This window comes from Meriones unguiculatus, chromosome 16, assembly GCF_030254825.1.
Source record: "Meriones unguiculatus strain TT.TT164.6M chromosome 16, Bangor_MerUng_6.1, whole genome shotgun sequence".
NCBI lineage: Eukaryota > Metazoa > Chordata > Mammalia > Rodentia > Muridae > Meriones > Meriones unguiculatus.
Genome location: NC_083363.1, coordinates 60,622,885 through 60,646,774, shown reverse-complemented (window position 1 = coordinate 60,646,774; position 23,890 = coordinate 60,622,885). Strand labels below are relative to the sequence as shown.

General features: G+C 46.4%; 1 protein-coding gene across 2 annotated transcripts in view; it reads left to right on the top strand.

Moving 5' to 3' along the window:
* The first annotated feature begins 21,550 nt into the window (after positions 1 to 21,550).
* The window catches only part of Chst10 (carbohydrate sulfotransferase 10), a 28,513-nt gene continuing 26,173 nt past the window's right edge, over positions 21,551 to 23,890 (top strand). Inside the window, exon 1 of one of the 2 annotated variants that reach the window (XM_021636018.2) lies at positions 21,551 to 21,802. The gene's annotated coding sequence lies outside the window, so the exon portion shown is untranslated. Of the gene's footprint in view, positions 21,803 to 21,902; positions 22,050 to 23,890 lie in introns of those variants that run through there. The other variant, XM_021636015.2, reaches the window with a different exon arrangement.

Here is a 23,890-nt window from a genome sequence, read left to right as displayed (position 1 = left end):
TCATCCTAAAGGATTTGATGCCACTGAAGGTTTAGTTAATGACCTACTGACCCTTGGCAAGATAAAGCTTTTGTAAACAAATGGCCCCATCACGTTGGAATCGTGCCTACAGCAGAGAGCTAAGCTAAAAACTCCTTCTCATTATTCTCCCATTACAGCAGATTCCCTTTGCTAAGCTCTATAATATTAAAACTCAGCAGACTCTCAACAAATTGAATGTTAATCCACAGGATGTAAAAAAATTAACTTGTAAATCAATGATCAGTTTCTGTGTTCAAAGTAAAGCCTGCTGAATTCCCCGAGGTAACTTTCTAAGTCACCTTTGGTCTAACGTAAACTAAGACAGTGAAAGGAAAAGTAATTTTTTCTAGTTGGGATGGATCCCTATGAAGAAAGAAAAATTAACCAAAGAGAAGCAGGTGAAAGTTCTGTGACATGTCATTACGATTTTAGTGATGGTTTCACTTCACAAATTCATATTGGAACAGCTAGGTTCACGTTGAAACAAAACTCATGTGATGAAAGTATTGGAGGGTGTGTTTGTCTGATGACTAAATTGTGAGTCCTCAGAAGTGGGGCTAGCACCTTTACTGAAGGGCTTGTCGATGGGGGAGCCCTCTCTTGCCCTTCCACCCATGGCGCGACCCGCCTCTAGAAGATGCAGAGAGCAGGCCTCACCAGACAATGCCAGCATGGTGACATTAGATTTCTAGGCTTCCATATCTGTGTGAAAAACATTTCCATTCTTTGTTAACTGTCTAGCCCGGATGTTTTATTATAGTACCACAGACCCACTAATAAACACACCTCCTGTGTACAAGGGAGGCCCCAGGGACAGTGACTGAATCTCAACAGGTAGTTTAGGTTCCAGGAAGGCTGGTCATGGTGAGGGCCGGGTTATGGGGAGAAGTCCAAGAAACGTACTGAGTCAGTCTCGTCAGGCGTGGGTTGCTGAGCGTTTGGTTAGCAGTTTTACGCACCCTTTCTCCTGGCTGCAGACAGAGACTGTCTCACATATGATTATTTCCTGTGTAAATGTGAATGTTTCTTACACAGAGATAGCTTCTGTTTTAAGAGTATTCGTTGTGATTGCTGCTTCCCAAAATAATTAGCTCAAAATATCCCTCTACGCAAAAGAGGCTTATTTTGGAGCAGCACACTGTAATCTCCTAGTCCTGTGTTTCAGAGTGGCAAATTCCTGTCTATCTGAAGAGCAGGCATTTTCTTTTCTTTTCTTTTCTTTTCTTTTCTTTTCTTTTCTTTCCTTTTCTTTTCTTTTCTTTTCTTTTCTTTTCCTTCCTTCCTTTTCCTTTCTTCTTTCTTTCCTTCCTTCCTTCCTTCCTTCCTTCCTTCCTTCCTTCCTTCTTTCCTTCCTTTTTTGGTATGGGGGGGAGGTGCTGTCCTGGATCTCACTCTGTAGACCAGGCTGGCCTCAAACTCAAGAGATCCGTTTGCCTCTGCCTACCATGTGCTGGGATTAAAAGTGCATGTCACCACCACCACCTCGCCTGAGCAGGCATTCTGAGATTTATTTCAGAATCCGACAGTAAATATAAGTCTGTATACTGTTTTTGTTGTTATTGTTCCTATTTTATTGATTTCAGCCCCAAGTTTGGTCATTTCTTGCCATCGACTCTTTTTGGCTGTGATTTCTTCTTTTTATTCTAGAGATTTCGGATGTGCGTCAGGTTCCTGGTATGATATCTCTCCAGTTTCTTTATGTAGCCACTTATTGCTATGAACTTGCCTCTTAGAACTGCCTTCATTCACCTCAGAGGGCATGAACAAACACACAGGCCCTCATTTGGGAAAAATGATCAGGCACCTCTGAATACCCAATATTGTGTATGACTTCAGGGTTTCAGGCACGTTTTCCTCCAGCGGTTCTTTCTATGGACAGGTCCCTCAGCTGCGACAAGGGTCCTCTGAGTGTCGTGAGGCTCCTGGGCGTGCCTGAAAACGGCAGGTTCTCCCCCCGGCCCCCAGCTTCTGCATCAATGCTGCTGCTGCAGTGAGTGGCAAGGGGCTTGATGAGTGGATTTGTCAAGACCCCTGCTGTGAGCCGGGCTTAGAAACCTTGTCTATAGGCTTTAGACCCAGGTTAGTAGTCTCAGTTCAAGCAGGGCCGGGCAATCTCCTGTTTGCTCAGCAGCTTCTTTTCCACTCCCTTGGAGCCCTTCCACCTTCTGTCGCTAGTTATGCTCCCATCTCAGCATCAACATAAGAACGCTTGGGACAAAAAAATATAGCATTTTGATTCTAGTTCTTAGGAAATCCTTATTCGGTCATAGTGACATAACCTGGGCAATCTCTGCTATAGCCCAGCTCCAGCTCCGGTCATCTACAGGATCTGGGCACCTTCCTCAGCACTGTAAATGTCCTCATGTACCGGTCTGGAGGAGGAAAGTTCCAGGAAGGTGTTTATGACTCAGATTTGTCATTTTGAGACGCAATCTGCAAACAACACCCTCCAGCATCTCTCGCCCTGCTCCCCGGGCGTCTCTTCACGTCTTACGGCTGACTGTGATAACGCGCGCAGTGCTCTCATTCTTAGTCAGAAATTGCAGGCTCTGTTTTCCACTTCAGGGCCATGCTGCAAAGCCATTTAACCCACACTTTAATATAGCATCTTTCCGGATTCCATGTTTTCATTACCCATCCTGAATAGGCTATGCTCGCAAGATGCACCAAGGCGTGCTCAGTACCCACTGTAGAGGAAGCAATCACTTCTCAAAATATAAAATCAGACAGGGTCAGCACATTGTTCGTCTACTCTTCATGCTAGTAATTTTCTTTATACATTGCTTGCACACCAGCTCATAGACTGACTCAGTTTCCTATTGTCTGGAGGTTAAATAATTCTTGGAATAGTAACAGCTATCTATTACCCAGCTTAATGTCAGTGGTTCTCATATTTGCCAGAAACCAAAGCTCCAAATTCTGAGCCCATTTCTTGCCTTTAAGCATTTGAAGCATATGGTTGAAAAGACTCAACTGTCTTGTATGTCTTTAAAGAATAGACTGTGTCATCAAATGGGAAGCAGAGATTACTTCTAACATCTAGCTTAAACATTTGCATTGTTTCCCTTAGATAGCCCAAATCCATAAACCAAGCAAAAAAGTTGAGGTTGCCTGTTTTAGAGGATGATTATATTATCGTGTTTACGGGGAGCCCTAAGCCTTGATGGGTTTCTGATGCAGGAGATGTTCCCAGTCATTGAGAAGATGGGTCCCTAAGAGACAGAAAGGGGGGCTTAGGGGAGGTGGCTTGGGTGGACATAGTGGCAAGTTCTTTGGACTTTGGGTACTAAATAAGCCAGCAGCCCAGGAATGGCAACAGGTCTCTGACACATAGTCAGAATAGATAGATAGATAGATAGATAGATAGATAGATAGATAGATAGATAGATATAGATAGATAGATATAGATATAGATAGATAGATATAGATATATAGATATAGATAGATAGATAGATAGATAGATAGATAGATAGATAGACAGACAGACAGACAGACAGACAGATAGATAGATAAGTAAAGAACCAATTTACTCCAAATACACAAGGCTGGTTCAAAATTTGAAAATCATTCCATATAATCCACCACACACACAGGCTGAAGAAGAAAATCTACAAATATCAGCAATCTGTGCATTAAAATGACTATGTGTCTGTGATTTAAAATGTTTAATCAGTTTGAACACTAATTTGTGATAAACCATGTTCTTAAAAACTCAGAAAAAAAATGAGAAAAATGGGAACATTTCCAACTTACCAACAAGCTTCTGCAGAAGAAGATGGACAGCCAACCCTGCCCTGAGTGAGGAAAGGCCGGACAGCTTCCCGCCTGGGATCTGGAATGCCCCAGCGGCTGTTTACAACTCCTATGTGACACAGTGTGGTCAGCAATGAAGCAGAAGGACAGCAATCAGAAATAACAGACACACACACAGACTGAAGAGGGAGAGACAAAACTGTCTCCTTGCTCAGGTGATGTCCTTGGTTGTCTAGAAAACCTCTCTTAAAGAGATTTTTTTAAAAGTCAACTTTATGTGGCTGTGTCGATGTATGGATTTGCATGGTGTGAAAGCCTGGAACCCACGGAGGTCAGAAGAGAGCTTCACATCCCACGGCTGGAGTTAAAGGAGGCTGTGAGCTGCCATGTGGGACCTGGGAACCCACTGCAGGAAACAACCACCCCCAGGAAATCACCGTGGGGGAAAGACCCCTGGAATTAACCCGTATACTACATATCCACAGCTCACTCGTCTGTTTATTGAATTTCTGTATGCCTTGATCACTATGTTGTCTCTTAACCATTCCGATGCAAATGGAAAGAGAAAGGCCTCACAAATAACAGCAGATTTACTAGATTCCCACAAGGCAAAGGGCACCCGAGTTATGAAGAGCTTTGCTAGCCAGGTGCCCTCCCTGGCCCATCCTAACAGGAAGCTGCTTATCTGCATGAGCCACCGTCATCCTGACTCTCATTGCACAGCTTTCTCACACACACACACTCCTAGCTGACAACATCAGCCCCAGTTCTCACACATGGGAGAAAGGAAATTTAGATGTCACCGACCAAGTTAGTAAAACTTCTGGCTCCGAATTAAAATGGGAAGAATCAGGATCTATTTTTGAGGCTGGTGGGATGGCTCGCTGGGTAGACATGGTTGTAGCTCAAGCCTGGCGATTAGTACACTCGGAGAAACTCAGCCCCTGAGGGGCTCCACTGCAAAGAAGCCAGCATGAGAGAGACCCACACGTTGGAAGAGTTGATCATAAAGGGATTTGTGTGGTGAGAACTGACTCCAGCATATCCAGGGATAGCACATGTTCAAATTTTTTATAGCAGAAAGTACTGCTGCCAAAAATCCTGATAGTAATCTAATTTTATCTCCTCAGAAGCCTGAGCTCTTTGTTCTAAGTGCTTAAATATTTTTCCTTTCTACTAAAATCCAGTTCCTTTACCAGAATGTCTGTGACTATTATCATCAATATTTGCTATTTTTCTAATCCTTCCTTCGTCCTTCATTTCTTTCTATCGTTTCTTTGGTCTTGCATCATGCTTGTAATTTTCTCTTCATTTGAAAGTTCCATTTTCCTTTAATTTCCAATCTTTTAAAAAAATTTCTAAATTTCTTGAGATTTTCTAATTCTAATTAGGCTTTATTTCATGTTTCATGTGTTATAACAGTGCTTTAATATGTGAAGTTATCATAGCTGCTGACTTCTGAACTTGTAAGAAAGGAAAAAAAGAGAGAGAGCACTGAATGCTGCCCTTACATGTCAAAAGTTAGGTGCAAACAAAGTGCTATTTAGAAATTTATGGCAATAGCCAGAATCTGGAAATAACCTAGACATCCCTCAACCGAAGAATGGATACAGAAATTGTGATACATTTACACAATGGAATACTATTCAGCCATTAAAAACAAGGAAATCATGAAATTTGCTGCAAATGGATGGAATTAGAAAATATCATCGTGAGTTAGGTAACCCAGACTCAGAAAGACAAACATGCATATACCTACTTATAAGTAGATATTAGACATATACTATAGGATAATCATACCAAAATCTATAGTCCTAAAGAAGCTAAACAACAAGAAGGACCCTGGTGGGGGGATGCTTAATCCTCATTGCTTTTTTAACACTACCACAGCCATTTGGCCTTTGAGGGTAAGGATGGTCTGAGCCATCTGTTGGAGATTCTGGACGAACTGAGAGCAAAACTGATGTAAATATCTAGGGAAGTAGTTGGTCCTGCCACTGCAGCGATGATGCCAGCAGCAATGCCCAGGACTTGTAGAAAGGGTAGGACCCAAATCGTTTAGTATGCCTTGCCTCTAGAAACCCGGACACAGGAATTGGCACAACTTCTTCACCAGGTTCCACCCCTAGTTTTGAGAAAAGAAACACCAGGGTCCAAGTCCCAGGCCAGCCAGTGGGTAGGGAATGGTATACTTGAGTGCCACAGACAACTGAGGCATTGTGAGAGTATGGACATAGGGCTGGGTGGTAATACTATTGGCTAGGGCATTGTTACAGTCCATGAAGGCCAGCGTGCCCACAGAGCGTGTTCCCGAGGATTTAAAGCAGACTGTGATCCCAAAGAGAGAGATCTGGGAGAGATAAGTGGCTCAGAGCAGTGAGAGAACCTAGTAAGAGGATGGACAAGGCCACACATGGTGGTTGTGAATTTGACCCAGGAGGGACACACCACCAACATTCTTCAAAGCGGTTGGGTAGGGCATTAGTCGATAGCTGATGGGCAGAGGGTAAGGGCTGAAACAAGAGACGGTGTGGCAGGGAGGTGGGGTCAAAATCCTCTAAAAGGGGATGGTGTTAGGGATACAAAGCCCTTTGAGGAGCCTTGAACCACTTCTTCTCCCATGTCTCTACCTAGGGTTGAGAGAGGGAGGCGTGTACCCTCTGTCTTTTTATTGTGCCTGATGGGTGGCTGGGGTGAATGCTACAGTCAAGTTCTCCAGTGACCCCATCTCCCTTCTGGGGTGCCATGGGTCCTTCATTAGAACATGAAAGTTTTGTTTGAGATCATTTGTCTGTGCAGTGGCAGGGTTGCCATCATTGAAAATCAAGCTTGCCATTTGAACCGGACTGAGGCCAACCTGTTTGTGGTAACAGAGTGAGGAAGGGTTGTAAAGTGAACTCTGCCAGAGGGAGTTTCTGAATGCTCCAAGTGGGAGCTGAGAGACAAAGACGCCCAAAAGGACATGGAGAGGCTGTGAGGTGGAGAAGCTGTGCTGTGGAGAAGCTGTACTGTGGAAAGGCTATGATGTGGAGAGGCTGTGCTGTGGAGAGGCTGTGCTGTGGAGAGGCTGTGACATGGAGAGGCTGTGACATGGAGAGGCTGTGCTGTGGAGAAGCTGTGACATGGAGAGGCTGTGCTGTGGAGAGGCTGTGACATGGAGAGGCTGTGACGTGGAGAGGCTGTGCTGTGGAGAAGCTGTGACATTGAGAGGCTGTGCTGTGGAGAGGCTGTGACATGGAGAGGCTGTGACGTGGAGAGGCTGTGACATGGAGAGGCTGTGCTGTGGAGAAGCTGTGACATTGAGAGGCTGTGCTGTGGAGAGGCTGTGACATGGAGAGGCTGTGACGTGGAGAGGCTGTGCTGTGGAGAAGCTGTGCTGTGGAGAGGCTGTGCTGTGGAGAGGCTGTGACATGGAGAAGCTGTGGTGTGGAGAAGCTGTGGTGTGGAGAAGCTGTGCTGTGGAGAGGCTGTGCTGTGGAGAGGCTGTGCTGTGGAGAAGCTGTGCTATGGAGAAGCTGTGCTGTGGAGAAGCTGTACTGTGGAAAGGCTATGATGTGGAGAGGCTGTGCTGTGGAGAGGCTGTGCTGTGGAGAGGCTGTGACATGGAGAGGCTGTGACATGGAGAGGCTGTGCTGTGGAGAAGCTGTGCTGTGGAGAGGCTGTGCTGTGGAAAAGCTATGGTGTGGAGAAGCTGTGCTGTGGAGAGGTTGTGCTGTGGAGAGGCTGTGACATGGAGAAGCTGTGGTGTGGAGAAGCTGTGCTGTGGAGAAGCTGTGCTGTGGAGAGGCTGTGCTGTGGAGAGGCTGTGCTGTGGAGAAGCTGTGCTATGGAGAAGCTGTGCTGTGGAGAGGCTGTGCTGTGGAGAGGCTGTGCTGTGGAGAAGCTGTGAGATACCAGGACAGAGCTGAGAGACAGGAGGGACAAGGTCACAGTGGCATGGAGGAGCTTAAGGATGCTGTGTGGCTAAGCAGGCAACCCCTAGAGGAGGAGAAAGGAAACAGGGAGGGTTCCAACAGAAGGAGAGGAGCAAGGGTCTCAATAACTAGACTATTGCCCACACAATGGGGCTCTGGAGCGTGAAGTAGGCCCCAAGAGCCAGGGAAAGGCTCCTTATCCAGGAGGCAAGGAGAGACGATGGTTAGCGCAGGTGGAGGGAAGAAGCTGCTGAACAGGCAGACTCTACAATATGTAGCCAAACAGGATGGTGGCAGAAGCCAGCAGAAACAAAGGATCTGTATGCACTCTAAGATAGTCGGGTCAGTAACTTGAGTCACCTTGAAATGGTGGGATGTGGGCGTGGCATGTAAGCATAGCATCCTCTGCTGATGCTACCTGAAGAGAGAGAACTGCGGAAGGGCAGCATGGGAGGCCCTCGTGTGTCAGGAGGTGGTGAAAAGAGAACAGTGTAGCTGGTGACTGGAAAGTTGACCTTTTTGATTGGCGTATATGAAGTGCAGCTGCAGCCAGAGCTCATGGACAAGGAGCTCTCTCTTGACGGTACTGTCCCAATTTTAACTTGAGGGCCTGACAGCCAGACCTTAGAGGGTGAGGAGACCCTGCATCCCTGGATGGATGGAAAGTTTAATAAGGTAGAGGCGTCCTCCCAGCTCATTTGAAGGAATGGACTACAAACGAAGGAGAAGGTCATCACGTATTGTCTAAGCTTGGACTTAGGAAGAGACGAAGAGAGTAAGTCAGAGGCCAGAGCCTGGCCAAATAAATGTGGGCTGTCCCAGAACCCCTGGGGTAGGACGGTCCAAGTGAGTTGGGTACAAATGTGAATTTCAGGGTCAGTCCAGGTACCAGCAAAGATGTTTTGTGACTGATGTCCAGAGGAATAGAAAGAAGGCACCTTTGAAGTCGAGGACAGAGAAGCAAGTGGTCTCTGGGGGATGGTGGAGAGGAGAGTGTATGGGTTGGGTGCTACGGCATGAAGGAGAGCTACAGCTGAATCAGTGAGCTGGACATCCTAGACCAAGCAGTAGCTTCCACTGGATTTTTTTAACTGAGAGTAAGGGGGTGTTAATGGGGGGAAAAGTGGGGTGCAGAAGATTCTTTCCTAAGAAGTCAAAGATAAAAGGTATAAGTCCCCTGAGGCTTTGATGAGCAAGTGGGTATTGGTCTGGGGTTGTATATTTGGTGGGGTTTTGGTGAGGCTGGTAAGGCTGTCAAGAGGGGAACAGGAGGGAGAGGTGGGTCCCTAGAACCCTGTCAGGACTGAGTAGGTGGACCTGACACCCAGAAGGAAGAAGATGGGTATCCCTGATACTGTGATGACTACCTGAGGCTCCATATCAGAGATGGCAGTTGTCAGGCCAAGGGAATCTGGCCCCCTCAGTCATCGTGACAGACTGAGGTCAGTTGAAGGGTGATCTGGCCTCGATGTCTCCATGCCTCAAGGGACATGGGGGCGTTCATCACTCCAATGTCCTTCTGATGGCACTCTGGACATGGTCCAGGTGGTTTACAAGGATTCGGACAGGCCCAAGCCCAGTTACCTTCCTGATCACATTTGAAACAGGGATGTGGAAAATTGGGGGCTTTGGGGGACCAGGAAGCCTGGGCTTTTGCTTTGGCCAGCTTAGAGGCCTTAGCAATCATTAGGTATTTTTGTTTGGGGGGTTTTCACCTCTCCCATGGTACATCTCGAAGGCCATGGCTGGAAGATTTTCTCTGGAAGAGTCAGGAGTCCTTTCTCTAGACATTTAAGATTGGCCCTCATATCAGGGGAACTCTGGGGAAAGTAGCTCATAAGCAGTTGTTTTCCACCTGGGCTCAAGGCTCTAGATTAGCATATTGTGCGTGTGTGTGTGTGTGTGTATATACATATGTACACACATGTATATAGTGTATAGATGTGTTATATATATTGTATATACTATGTGTGTGTGTATTGTATATATTATGTATTATATATATATATATAGTATATTAGTATATTAGCATATTAGACTAAAGGGGAAACTCAGATAATTCTGGTGGATGGGATGCTGAGCGAAAGGTGAGCCGGAAGCTGAGTCTGTGGAGGGTGGGCCTGATAGGGTCCAGTGCAGCTCAGACCACAGGGGACCACAAGCACTAGGAGAGCCTATCCTGGGTTTTGGTACCAAAATGTAAGTGTTGGAGCTCTGAAGGGAAAGGCTTTCCCTATAGAAGTATCATAGGTCTGCTCCAGCATAAGTGTTACGGCTCTGCTCCATTTCCCCAAAGAGCGTAACACTTCTGCTGTCTTAGCTCTGGTGAAAGTGTTCCAGCTCTGCTCTGCTGGGCTGAGTGAGCAGCTCCACAAACAAGCCACGCCTCCCAGCGGACCTCACACTGGGAGAGTCCTTGCGAAGGAAATTTCACAGTGGCCCAGCTTCTGTAGGATTTCTAAGGGGGTGGAGCCTTCCAGGGCAGAGGTTTCCAGGGTGAGGATTGGTGGGATTTCAAGTCCTGACCTTGGGAAGCTCAGGGGTTTGGGTTTTCCTGTTCCGGGATTGGTGGGTCTTTGTGCCCATGGTGAGGTTTTCTGTTCAGGGGTTGATGGCTTTTCTTACTTTCCTTTTTCCTGTATGGGGCCCATGGGTTAGGGCTGGAGACCTTCCTGTCCGAAGGCAGCTTTGGCTGAGGCTGGAGAGGAGGAGCCATCTCTGTGAGCACTCCTGCTGGTACCTCACAGGGCAGAAGAGATGGCTTTCCCTTCTGCACACCGCTCAGGCGCTGTAACGGAGATCAGGGATCACATGACAGGGCACTAAGGAGAGATGCCCTTCAATTCTAGAAAATAAAGAGGGTTTTGTTCTTACGGTCTTTTGGACCAGAGAGGGGATGGGGCAGAGGGGCAGTCATCCCATATGACCTAGTCTACACGCCAGGAGGGAGGAAGTCACGAGGTAAGTGTAAAGCATGACACACAGCTGTCTTGGGAATGGGTATGGGGAACGGCTAGGCTTACAGGTGTAAGGCAAGGGAGCCTACAAGGGCACAGCACACTTCACTCGTCAGCTCTCTACCGGGGAGAGCCGCAGCAGTGGGCACGGCCTGATCTCTGGGAGCCAGAGCACCGGCAAGCTAGTGTGCAATGGTTTGAGAACAGTCAAAGAATGTGAAACAATGTATGCATTGTTCCCTGAAAATAGTGTTTCACACATCATTGGTCTTAAAGATGTTTAGACACACGCCACAGGAAATGCACATTATATTGTGACCCAGTGTGCATGGATGCTTGGGTCCGTATGTGTGCACAGTAATAGTTTATGAAAGGATTTTTTGCCCTTAATAGAATAGAAGCACTATTTCCTAGCCAGCGCCCATCTACTGTTCTAAATGATGGCAGCAAAGCATTAAATTGAATTTTTCACCCAATGACATGCGTAGCTTGAAAAACCCAGGTTGCATGTCATCAGCACTATATTGCTGCTGTTATTATTATTAGTCTGTGATCTCCAGCATCTTGCACAGTGCCTGGCTTACACCATCTGGTAACTGTCTACGAAGGAGGGAATTTGATGACCACTGCCTTTGGCTGAGTGCTTCCGACAGAGGGTTCAGCATAGTGTACGCTTGACAGGCATTCTTCACCTTGATTCTCAATGAACGAGGACATCACCTAGGCCCATCTTTGCTTCTTAAAACTGATAGTAAAATAAATCTGTCTGCCACCAGGAGGAAGAGAAACTGGGGTGTGATTGCCACCACCGGCACACATGCCCACTCGCTCATGCGTGCAAGGCATCTCTTGTTCCACTGTCACTTCGGTCAAGGAAATTACTTGGATGGCACAGTGGCTGAATATTACTTTGAATTTGGATCCAGCTTTTCACTAAAAAAGGGAAGGCTTATAGACACGACGCAGCACTGAAATGGTGTCTTTGTGTTTCAGCCAAAGCAGTTCAAGAATAGGAGTAACCAGCAAACCTCGTCTACCTCAGGGTTTCCAAAACAAGGGCAGGTTATTATCCTGCTCTTCTTAGATAGTCTATTCTCATAAATTGGAGTATGCAGTCAAAATCATCCAGCCAGCTTGAAAAGCATTTAAGCATCCAGTAATGTGATCCAAGGAAGCGTTCAGGTAGATAAATGCTTCCACCCCAGCAGGAAACAGACAAGACGGCTCTGGGCCTTTCTGTATCACAGTCCTAAGAGCTTCAGGCAGGAGGGAACACGCACTCTGGTTCCTGATGGCAGCCGTTTCCAAGACATTCTGTACTGTTGCCAGAGAATCAGGGAAGTCTTTAGACTGCAAACCAAGAGCTCTTGGGCCAAAACTCTGAATGTGGGCCTGCAAACAAAGACTAGTGGGACATTGGGGATGTATGACTGCCTTCACTGAGCAAAAAGAGTTTCAGGATGACTACTGCATGCTCTCTCTGCTTTGTCCCCGGAATGGCTGTTCTTGAGGTAGTACAGCCTTGTAGAGTTGATGCCTGGGACAGCCAGAAACTCGGAGCCTTGACCGAGTCAGCATTCCCCAGCATGCTCTACCAGGACTTTTGTAAGGAGACGTTTGCTGTTTGTTTGTTTTTAGAGCATCCAGGCTTAACTCTGCTGGAGTATCATCCCTGGGACAGAGCTCAGACACTTCCTTTGCTTTACCCACTTAAGGTGGCTTCCTCACGGCTCCTCACAGATAACATTTTCGCCGGAGAGAGTGTCGGATGGTAATGCAAACAGAGCATGCACCCGGTGAGTTTCCAGCCTTCCACTCTGCGCAGAGCCATTCTGAGAACAGCCCTAAAGTAATGTCCAACCACAAGACAGCAGGGGGTTACCATCTGGGCACGCTTTCTTATTAATAGGCTTTATCTGTGGGGTTACATTTTCCCAAGCTATATGAACTCAATATTAGAAAAGAAATAAACCAATTTTTCAAAGTGTCAACTCAGAAATAGTTTACTACAAAAAATGAGCCTACTGTTGCATTCTGAGCAACAGACTATGTACCGTATGTGTGTGTGAGTGTGTGTGTGTGTGTGTGTGTGTGTGTGTGTGAGAGCTTTATCTCTTTTTTTCTTCTTTGTTTGAGCCTTTCTATATAGCAAAGGCTAGCCTGGAGCTCACATTCTTCTTGCCTCCGCCTCCCAAGCACCAGATCACGAGTGTGTAACACAATACCTTGCTCTAGTAATGTTATCTCAGCTTTCATTCTTCTTACAGGTTAAGGGACAGAAAAAGTAGGTTCTATCCTTCTATTGATTCAAAGGCTGACCTCTTCCAGAAACGGTCACAGAAACATATGGGACTGATATTTTATGAGTTATCTTGGAAATCCTCTTAGCTCAGACAACTCAACTAATAAAATTTATGATCAAAGTGAGAGCATTTATTTAAATCATGATTCATGTACAGGCATTAGCACTCTTATTGAGATATGAGTTCATATATCACAAAATACACCCACCCAAGTGGGAATTATAGTGTATTCACGGACCTGACAGGAATCATCACAGAGTATTTCCATTGTGTCCAAAGAAACTCTATAGCTGTTGCTGTTACTAGACTAGCATTTGTGCTTGAAAGCCAACGTTCTGGAGAGGAGAGTAGATGGGGTAAGGCACACATGCTTATTTAAGGGTCTCGAAGGATGGAGAGGCATTTCCTCAAAGCTCCCACTCTGTGAACTCAGAGCCATGCAAGGCTTTTGAGAGAGAAAGGAGGTCGTCCATTGCTTTCTGTTGCCGTGATAAATACCATGACCAAAAGCAACTGTGGGAGGAAAAAGTCCGTTTCATCATACACTTCCAGGTCACAGGCCATCACTGAGGGAAGACCGGACAGGGACGCAGGGAGGAGTCATTGAAGAAGGCTGCTCTGACTTGCTCCCTGGTTTCTGCTTAGCTGGCTTTCTTACATAGCCCGAGACCACCTGCCTGGGAATGGCACCTCCCATAGTGGACTTCTACACGAATTAGCCATCAAAAAGACACCCCACAGAAATGCGCACAGGCCAATGTGAGACAATTCCTCAGGTGAGACTCAATCCAGTAACGCTGGCCTGTGTCGTCTGACAGCTGAGGCCACCTGGAACGGAAGCGCAGTGAGAAAACAGGCAGGAAGCGCATCTGCTTGAGTCAGGCTTGCTCTCTGTTGCCCGGATGTTGCTTTCCACTTCTCACCTCTCTGGACAAATGACCACTGTCCCTTGTGCTACCCTTGGAGCTTTTAGATAATTCTTTTTTTTTTTTTAACTGGGATAACAGAAACAGCAATTTCTTGGCCCATACTTTGATAGTATTTAAATTTTGCCAGGCGTTTCAGCTTCTGACAAACTAGTGATGGATCATCCCAGACTGTCTGGGGTCCTGTGATTTATGTACTCTCCTTTTCCTCACCTCTAGGAAAGATCTCAGCCACTTAACAAGATTTTTGTTTGCAGTAATTTTAGATATTTTTCTGAGCAAAGAAAAATAAAAAGAAGCATTTCCTAAGGAGAATGTTTGCAAAATAAAGTTAGTCTCAAACCGATGATATTAAACAAAATTATATAGCCTTGACTGCTGTGTCATTAGCAGCTCCTCCCAATTTCTAACCGTCACTGAAGCTCCTACTTCTTGTCTTATAGATTTTCTTCCAGACATTTCATCCAGACTCATAAAATATGTGGTCCTTAGTCCTTTGTGTTTGGGTTTTCCACTTAGCACACGTGTGTTATAGTATGTATAAATACTTTATTCCTTTCGGGTGCCAAGATATTCTACCATATAAATATACTACTTTTTAAATGCACTCACTCTTTGATGGACATTTGGATTTTTTTCCTTGAGTATTGTGGGTAGTTCTGTGAGCATCCATACAATTCTGCACAGACGTGTTTTTATTTCTCCTGTATATCTTGAGCATATACTAAAGACTGCTTTGCTGGCTTGTTGGGAACTACTTTTAACATTGTGAAGACACAACACATTTTCTAAAGCAACTACCGTCGCACATTCTCAGCAGTAACACATAAAAGCTCTTTTCCCCACAATTTGCTAATAGTTGCTTCTATGATTTTTATAGCCACTTTTGTGGATATGAAGTGATAGCTCATTAAGACTTCGATTTTCATTTCCCTTCTAATAATGATGATGAGCATCTTGTCATGGCTATCGGGTATTTATACAGCTGAACAAATGTCTACGAAGAACTTTTGCCCACATTTAAATTAGGCTATTTGCATTTTTATTATTAAATTTAAGAAATCTGTGGATAATTTCGGTATTAGTCTGTCATGCTTTGGATCTCAAATGTTCCCCAAAGGCCATGTGATATGGGCTTAGTCATCAGTCTGAGGAGCCACTGAGGGGTCAATAGCTATTCGGAGGGGATGGGCAGTTGGAGGAAGCTGGCCATGGCCTTGAGGTAGGTTTTATTCTGGTCCCTGTCTCCAGCTCCCCCTCCCTGTATCATTCTTCCCCCTGTTCTTTCTCTTTTTTGGCTCATTCTCTCTCATTCTCTTTCACACATTTTCTTTTACTGCTTCTCTCTCTCTTTCTCCTCCTTCGTCCCCACCATCTTTTGAACCACCCATAAACTGACATTTTCTCAACAACCCTTTCTTTGTCATATTTTTTTTAACCTCGAAATAGGCCCACAAACAACAGGCCCATGAACAACAAAGCCAAGTGACCATGGACTGGGCCCACTCCTTTACACTGATTTTTCTCATATATTTTTTCATAGCCACAGTAAGATATCACATAGTTCTTTATCATGTGTTTCTCTGTATAAGATATATATGTATATATAAAGATAGGTATATATATGTGTGTGTAGATAGATGATAGAGGGATATGGATGGATAGACACACACACACACACACACACACACACACACAGAGGGATTTTAAATTTTTTCCTGTGGTTTGTATCATACCTTTGCTATCACTTGGATGTGTATAACCCAGATTTCATGTGTTATAACCCTAATCCCAAAAGTCATATGCTGATAGGATTTGTAGTTAGATCCATAGGGAAGTCTGGATGTCCTCATGAATAGATCATTAATAACCAATGCACCCTTGAGAGATTAATTTTGTTATGAGAGTAAGCTCTCGTTCTTTCTAGCATGATTGTGAGGCTCTGTGCTGCGGTGTGGCACAGCAAGAAGGCCACTCCCAGATGCAAAGCCAGCAGATGCCTGCCCCATGCTCGGAGGATTGAGAATTGTGATATAAACAGGCGCCTGTTCTTTATAAATTACCCAACCTGTAATATGCTGCGACAGCATCTGAAAACATGTCTTCTGGCAGAAAAATCACTATGAACTTTGAATGAAGTGTGTGTTTTCTTCTGTGGTCTGTGCTTTCAATGCCAACACTAAACAGCACTCTCCTACCTGAACTAAGGTCTGTTTTGAATGACTGTGCGGCCCAGGCAGACTAATAACTTAGAACCTCAGCCTCGGTCTCCTGAGTTGCTGGGATTCAGTCCTGCACATTCCCTCATTTCTCATCAGTTTTTGTCGTGTTTTCCTGGGGTGCCAGTGAGGACAGGCAGGCAAGAAAAAGAAATAGAGGTCATTCACTTTGAAGACAGGAGTGAAACTCTCTACTTGCAGAAGGCATAACACTTCATGAAGGAAACGCCAAGGCTGCCAAAAGGAGTTTTAGAAGTAATGAATGAATGAAGCCACACTGCAGGGTCTGAACGCCTATGTCAGTGTGTTCTGGTTTTGGCCTGCTGTGCTTTCACTTTCATTCTCTTCAAAGTGTTTCCTAATTTCACTTCTGAGTTCTCTTTTAACTCTTTGTCTCCTTGGAAGGGCGTTGTTCAACTTCTACGTGTTTGTGAATCTCCCAGGGTTGCCTTATCAAATGGCGTATAAGTCACAGAGGGAGCTCTGCCATGTCTAGACCCACTCCTGATCTGTTCCTTTAGAGTAAGGTATTCTATAGGTGTTTACTCTGTCTGATTTATAAGGAGGGCAAATTAGGGAGCGGTAAAACTAGTGGGTTATGTAATACTCAGCTGGCATTAGATTTTAGGTCTCAAATATTTCCTCAAATGTCTGTGTGCTAAAGGCATGGCCCTCACAATGACCCCATGACAGAGAGCTGCTTCTTAGAGGCTAAGAATGGCCATTGCAGATAGGCCCTCAAAGATCCCAGAGAAACCCCAGCTCTTTTTCTTTCTCCTTTGCCCCTGGCTGGTAATGAAAAACTTTTACTCTGTCATGCGCACACACCACGGTATGGTTGGTGCCTTGCCACAAATACCAAAACAGCAGCATCATGGTCAAACACTGACTGGAATCTCCAGAAGGGTGAATCACAGTCAACCCCTTCTTTCTTTATAAGTTGATTTCTTCAATTATTTGTCACAGTGACAGTAAACTGACGAGCTGACCAGCTGGCCACAGAGTTCAGATGAAATTGTAGGATGCAATGGCCACCTGTGTGAGGTCTACATATGACTAGGTCCCATCCTGAATGGGCTGGTGATGAATTTGTGGGTTCCCTGCTACCACCGCCAGGCCAGGTACCACCAAACCAGGTACCACCAGACCAGGTACCACCAGACCAGGTACCGTCAGACCAGGTACCGCCAACACTGAATTTGAAAACATGATCAAAGAATCCAGTGCAGACTTTCTTTTCTTTCTGAGTTTCTTTCAGAATAACAGCTCCCAAACATTATGACCTAAAGACCCATTTACACACTTTAAAATGTTCAAGGATGCCCCATAATAATCTCAGTTATGTCCACAAATGCTTGAGAGTATTAGAAGTCAAAAAATTCACGGCCAAATCAGCTATTAAACCATTTAGAAACAAATATCCCCATTATGCTCATTATTACAAATAATCCATTGTAAAGAAAAATACCTATATTTTCACTGTTCACAAATTTACAAATGTCTTTAATGGCTACCTAGGAGAAATCAGATGAATTTACACATTTCTCTGTGTGTTGTCTGCAGGAATGCATTATTTTAGTCCAGGAATATGAGGAAAATTCTTCACTTAGACAAGTAGAACAAAAGAAATATTTTATTATTTCTAGGTAACTTGGGCTGAGTTTTCCTCAGCATTCACTCTCAGCAGGACTAGCTCCTTAAATGTCAGTACAACATGGAAACCAAGTGTTTATGTTTGCATTCTGTAATGCTAACTCATTGGTGTCGGGGTATCTGCTCTGATTGCCGAGACTCCAATGGGCAGCGCCTAATTCAGCTTCTGAATTCAACTAACTGCGTGGGGCTGAGGTTCGATTGCCTGGGTTATGGTTTGGTCGCCCAAGACTGCCTTTACTTTGGTGTCAGTAACCCACTTCCTCCCGTGAGGGCACACCTCCTAGGGTTTCTGATACCTCTCAAAATAGCACCACCAGCTGGCGACCAACAACTCCGAGACTATCCTGGGCACTTCATATCCACACCTTAATACCACACCTCCAAGTCCGACAGCTTGCTAAGGCATATCATAGAACTCAGGAAAATTACTTACTAACTGTAGTGCGTTCATTGTGATTCAGCAACAGCCACACCGAGGTGGTGCGTGGGGCGAGCTTGCCGGGCAGGGGGCGGGGGATGGGGGGGGACATATGTTCAAGGGGCTGTTGATGCTGGCTTTTCCTAGTGTGCGCTGGATAGCGCGAGCAAGCCGCTCCTGACATCATCCAGATCGAACCACTTGTCTTTGAGGATGGCCAGCAGATGTTGGAGTGGTTGCTCAAGTGAGGAGCTTCACTGTGGACACACAGTGAGGGTAGGCACTGGGAACTGTGGGGAGAGTTCACTCCTCAGCTCTCCACTCATTATGTCAGTGTCTCCATGCCTGGGCCCCATTCATTTGAAAAGACTGAATGGCTCCTGGTAGCCTGTTTTCCACAGGAACAGGGAAGCACCCCAGCTGGGCTGGGCTCCTTTGCTGATGTGGGGAGCAGCCAGGTCACCATTTTGGGAGTCCATCTGCTGGTGCTGGCAGGAGGTCCCATAAGTTGCTTATTATTGGGATATTTTTGTCACAGCAAAAGAAATGGCCATTAAAATGTCACAGGTCACAAGAGACATCACTGCTTCCTAGAAGACATTCTCACTTGGGTTTTTACTGCAAGAATATGGTGTGGAAGGGAGAATTCTCCACTGACTCAGGTTCATTAGGACTCACTGCTAGGTCCAGGCTGTGCCATCAGTTTTATCCTTATCACTCTTGTGCCACCAGATCGATTGATAGACAGAGAACATAACAAATAATGCCTTTATGTTTTACAAAAGAAATCATTTTGTCATTCTAGATCCCGTGAAGGCACTTTGGAGCTGATCCTGGGAAAGAACGTTTTGGGAACAGGGACTTAGAAAGAGGAGAAGCAAATGGTTTCACAGGCCTCTGACCTGGAAGTGGACTCAGATTTTAAAGTACCCATTTGTGTACTGTTCTAAGAAGGCTTGTTCTTAGAAGGATCTGTTAGATAAACTATGGGTTAGGGTTAGGGTTCATCTCAACAGGACAGTGTAGAAATACGACAGCAGCGGGAACGGTAGGGCTGAGGGGACTATGGAGCTGAGCCCATAGTTCTACTCCATATCGCAACCAGCAGTGTCAGATTGTCCTTGAGAATGTCCTGACTTAAGTCAAATGTGAGCTCAGGTCTCCCTGGGGTCTTTAAATGAGACAGGGCTTATTTCTTAGTTCAGGCGCACTAAACTCAAAGAATTGAGGCCCCAGAAACTCAACAGCCACCCATGCCACTCTGAACAAATGGATACCAGGTTCCTTGATTTAACATTGCAAAGAATGGCACGCAGGGAGAGTGGAAGAGAGGCTAGCAGGTCTTTATTGGGGGCGAGAAGCAGCTCTCTAGGAGGGAGGAAACTCGATTAGGATTTACCAGTTTGGCCTGACTGGACCCTCTTTTATGCCCAACAAACAAGCCCGATGGGCCTGGATGAGCGGCTTCTGTGTTTTCTGAAGGGAATGGATGTGGGGGAGGCTGGCTGGGGGCAAAGTAGGAGAGATGCAAGCTCAATAAAAGCCTGCTGGTGGGAAGCCAGCTGAAGGAAGACCCCACCAGAAGTTTAAAGGAGGGAGATGGGGGAACAGAGGTGAAGGTGGCAAGTGAGGGAGGGACTGAGGGAGGAGGCAAGTGGCACAGGAGCCAGGAAGTGAGGACAAGGGCTGGTGGACAGCCATTCTCAGAATAAAAGTCATTCAGTGGTCAGCCACCATCTTAATATATTGAGCCTTTTAAAACTCACAGCTTCTGAGTTAAATTAAAAAAAAAAAAAGGACAGTTTTGTTTTTGTTTTGTTTTAATCACACAGAAGCTGTGTTCCCGGAGCACAGTCCAGTGCTTGTGGGCAGAAGAACAGCCTCTGAGCTAAACCTACAGCTCTGGAGCTAACCCAGATCATAGGGGTCTACTTTGCAGTTAGTGTCCGTACTGAGTTCATGGGGAGGCTTTGTGCAAGCTCATGGTGACTCCTAAGATAAGTTCACTGAGAAACCAACCCTGCCAGTTTGTAAAGGTTTTTCTCCAGAGGCCTCTTAGCCTTCTCTAGCTGGAAGAGGGGGTGGGGAGAAGGAGGAGGAGGGGGAGGGAAAGGAGGAGAGAGGAGAGGAGAGGAGAGGGGAGGGGAGGGGAGGGGAGGGGAAGGGAGGGGAGGGGAGGGGAGAGGTGGGGAGGAGAGGAGAGAAAAGGAAGGGAAGGGAGGGAAGGGGAGGGGAAGAGAAAAGTACAGTACGTTTCATCTTTATCACAAGGACAAGTGAAACTACCTAACTGCCAAACCAGTAAAGGTTACTTCAAAATAGCTGGCTCTGAGTAAAACAATACCCCAAACCGTGAGGTCACCACTAGCACCAGGCATATACCTACTCTGCCTCTTCCTCCTTTTTTTTTTTTTTTTTTTTTGAGAGAGAGAGATTAAGGTTGGCTGTGTAGCCCTGGCTGTCCTGGAGCTCCCTCTGTAGTCCAGGCTGTTCTCAAACCCAGAGACCTGCCTGCCTCTGCCTCCTAAGCTGGGATAAAAGGCAGGTTCCACAGAGCTCAGCCAGCCAGTCCTGCTTCTTAAGCAAGCTTTAATAAGACCCAGTAAAATTCCCATCAGTTAAGAAACTATGGATAGGTCTGGAGAGATGGCACAGTGTTTGAGCGCTGGTTTGCAGAGGATCTGAGTTGAGTTCCTAGCACCCACATTGGGTAACTCACAACTCATTCTCAGCTCCATCTGGAAGAGATCTCATGCTCTTCTGGACTCAGTTGGCCCCTGTACTCAAGTACACACACCCACACAAGGACACGCACATATACATATGATTAAAAATAATACGAGCAAATATTTAAAAATGAAATTATGGATGAAGGAAGGTGAGGTGCCTGGCACTTATCCCGCCCTGCTTTCATGAGGCTGAGACTGGAGGATTGACTCTTGCCTGAAGCCAGCCTGAGCTTCATAGTGAGGAGTTCCAGGCCAGCCTGCGCTACAATGAGGTATGGTGCGTAAAAACCAAACTAGAATAAAACAAGTAACTATTTAAGGAGGAATAGAGATCTGCACTGTACCGAAGCCCGTGAGACCTGACCTCTACTCAGGTTAAAAAAAAAAAAAAATGAACGGGTGATTATTGATCTATTTTTGTGTTTTATTGTTATCATCATTGCCGTTTTCTAAGTTTGGGATTTCACTCGCCTTCTCAGAGGCGTTTTCTGGCGCGGGGCTGTTGGTGCATCTGATTTCTCCACCAGAGGGTAAATGGAGACGGTGGGGACCCGGGCACCCAGGATGAAGGCCACGCCACGCCTCCCAGGCTTGCAGGCGGACGCGCGCGCGTGCTCGGCGGCGGCCACGCGCGGGCGGCCACGCGCAGGACCAGGCCCACGCTCGGGGGCCGCGGCGGGCGGCTGGCAGTCCCGGGCCGCGGCGGGCGGCGGCCTGCAGCCCCGCAGCCGGCGCGCGCCCGCCCTCCTCCTTCCGGCGCCGCCGCAGCCCTGCGCCCCGCGGGCGGCGGCGCGGAGGCCCGGGGCGGGGCCGGCCTCCCGGGCTCCGGGGCGCCCACAGGCCCCGCGAGGCCGGAGCGGAGGGTCGGCGGCCGCGGGGAGCGCGCGAGCGCCGGCTGCGCGGAGGGTGAGCTGGGCACCCCGGGGGCGGCGGCTCTGTCCGAGCTGCGGCCGCCCACCCCCACCCCGGGGGCACGGAAGGGTGATGGACTCGGGCTTGCTCGGCGGGCTGGCTCGGGGTGCGCCGGGGAGATCCCCGGGAAGAGCCTTCATCACTTAATTATGCAACGAGGAGGCGTCCTTGTGCGGGATGCAGTGATGAACGGGATCGGCGACGCTTGTGCCAGCCGTCATCTACCTCAGCTGGACTGCGGGTTTGCGTTTGTAATTGGGGGTGGAAGGAAGAGAAGAATCCCCGCCTGGGTCCCGGGAGTGTGCGGGGAGGGAGACCGGGAGCGACGAACCTGTGCAGCCTTTCCGAGCGAGCACGGGCTAGAGCGGGGCTGCTGGGCGCTGGGAGCGCTGCCCGCAGGTCCAGGGCTCGCCTCAGACTTTCTCCAAGAGGCCTGTCAGAAGTTGGGGGTCCAGGCATCGGTTTCTGTGCTCTCTGCCTGAAAAGATGAGGCAGGTTTTCCAAAGGCTGGCGCTTTTTCGCTCCCCGAGTCTTTTCAAGGCAGGAAAGGGCTGGGCAGTGACTGCAAAGTAGTGCAGCCTGGTTCTGGTTAGCTGAGCAGCCAGATTGTCTAAAAAGCTCTTCTCGCCAGACAGAGCCTCTGGGCCACAAGGAGTTGGCTTATTGCGTTGGTCTGTTCGAGCTGCTAGAGTAGGGGAATGACTTGAGACACTCTTAAAATGAGGCAGTTCAGCTCCGATCTGGCTTGCGAATAACCACGATTTCATCTTTCTCGCTCTCTCTTCTCTCTCTCTCTCTCTCTCTCTCTCTCTCTCTCTCTCTCTCTCTCTCTCTCAAAGAGACTGGATTAAAAGACAGAAAGAGAGAAATGGTTTTGTGCCTTCCATCCCCAGGATAATTGGGACATAGTTCATCTTGAAGCAGAATTAGAATTTAAAGTTGAAAAGAAAAAAATCTTTGCATGTTTGCTTTTGACCCTGAAAAACAGAATCTTAAAGACCTGAGAATGTCTCCCCTTGCTGGAAAGGAAAATAGGGTTGTTGTTTTGTTTTGTTTTCAAGGCTGAACAAAGAGCATTGGAAGGACTTTGTAAATATCCTAGGCCACTTGCGGTGATACTTGGCTCATTTTTTAAGTTTGAGATTATACAATAAAGAATTAGAAGGCCGGGAATGCACACAGAGGACGATGGTCAACCTGCAGAAGAGTCTGCCTTCTCTTCAAAGTCTGGAATTGTTTGAGCTGTGTGACATGAAGTTGCCTTTAATTTTAACAGAGATTTTTTTTAGGATAAAGGCCTTTTTTTTTTTTTTTTTTTTTTTTTTTTATTCTGCCAACAACCCTATTAAATCTGTGAGCCCTCTAATCCCAGGAGGTTGACTTTTATCTGTTATCCATTTATTAAATGACTTTTGTCTAGAATCTGCCAGGTGCTAAAGCTTGGCAGAATCCAGGAAAATAGGGGTTATTTTATAATGTGAATCTACCATTGGTATAATTGATGGTGCTGTATAAAAATTATTTATGCAATATCAAGCAAATGAAACAGTGGGATTGGACTATTCTTAGTAAGAATATTTCATTAATAACTTTAGTTTTCATACTGAATCACATGGATGGCTCTTAAATAGCAGGCTCTCTCTTGGCACATTTGAAATATATTCTTGTTTATTGAGAAATACAGATGTTGCCTGCTTTCTGTGAGGACCTGTTACACAAAATATACTTGAAGAGCCCAACTAACTGCATCCTGGTAGAAGCTAAGTTATATTAAGAAAATTGACTTAACTTTCAGTGGTGGCTTTGGTTTGGTTTTGTTTTGAGTTGGGGGTTTTACCAGCCCTGTCTGGCTTCAAGCCGAGGATGGCCTTGATATCTCGCTGTTATTTTAAATCATCCAGTATGGTTCTGAGAGGAACCGTAGACCTCAAACAGGGCAAGTACAGCAGGGGAAATTGAAACCTCCAGCCCCAGGCCTCAGACGGAACCTCAGGGAAAATGAGAGATCACTGCAGTTCACTGTCTGCAGTGCCTCCTCTCTCTGCTGCCTAGGGGTTTTAGGGAGCCTGGGCTTCTGATGGT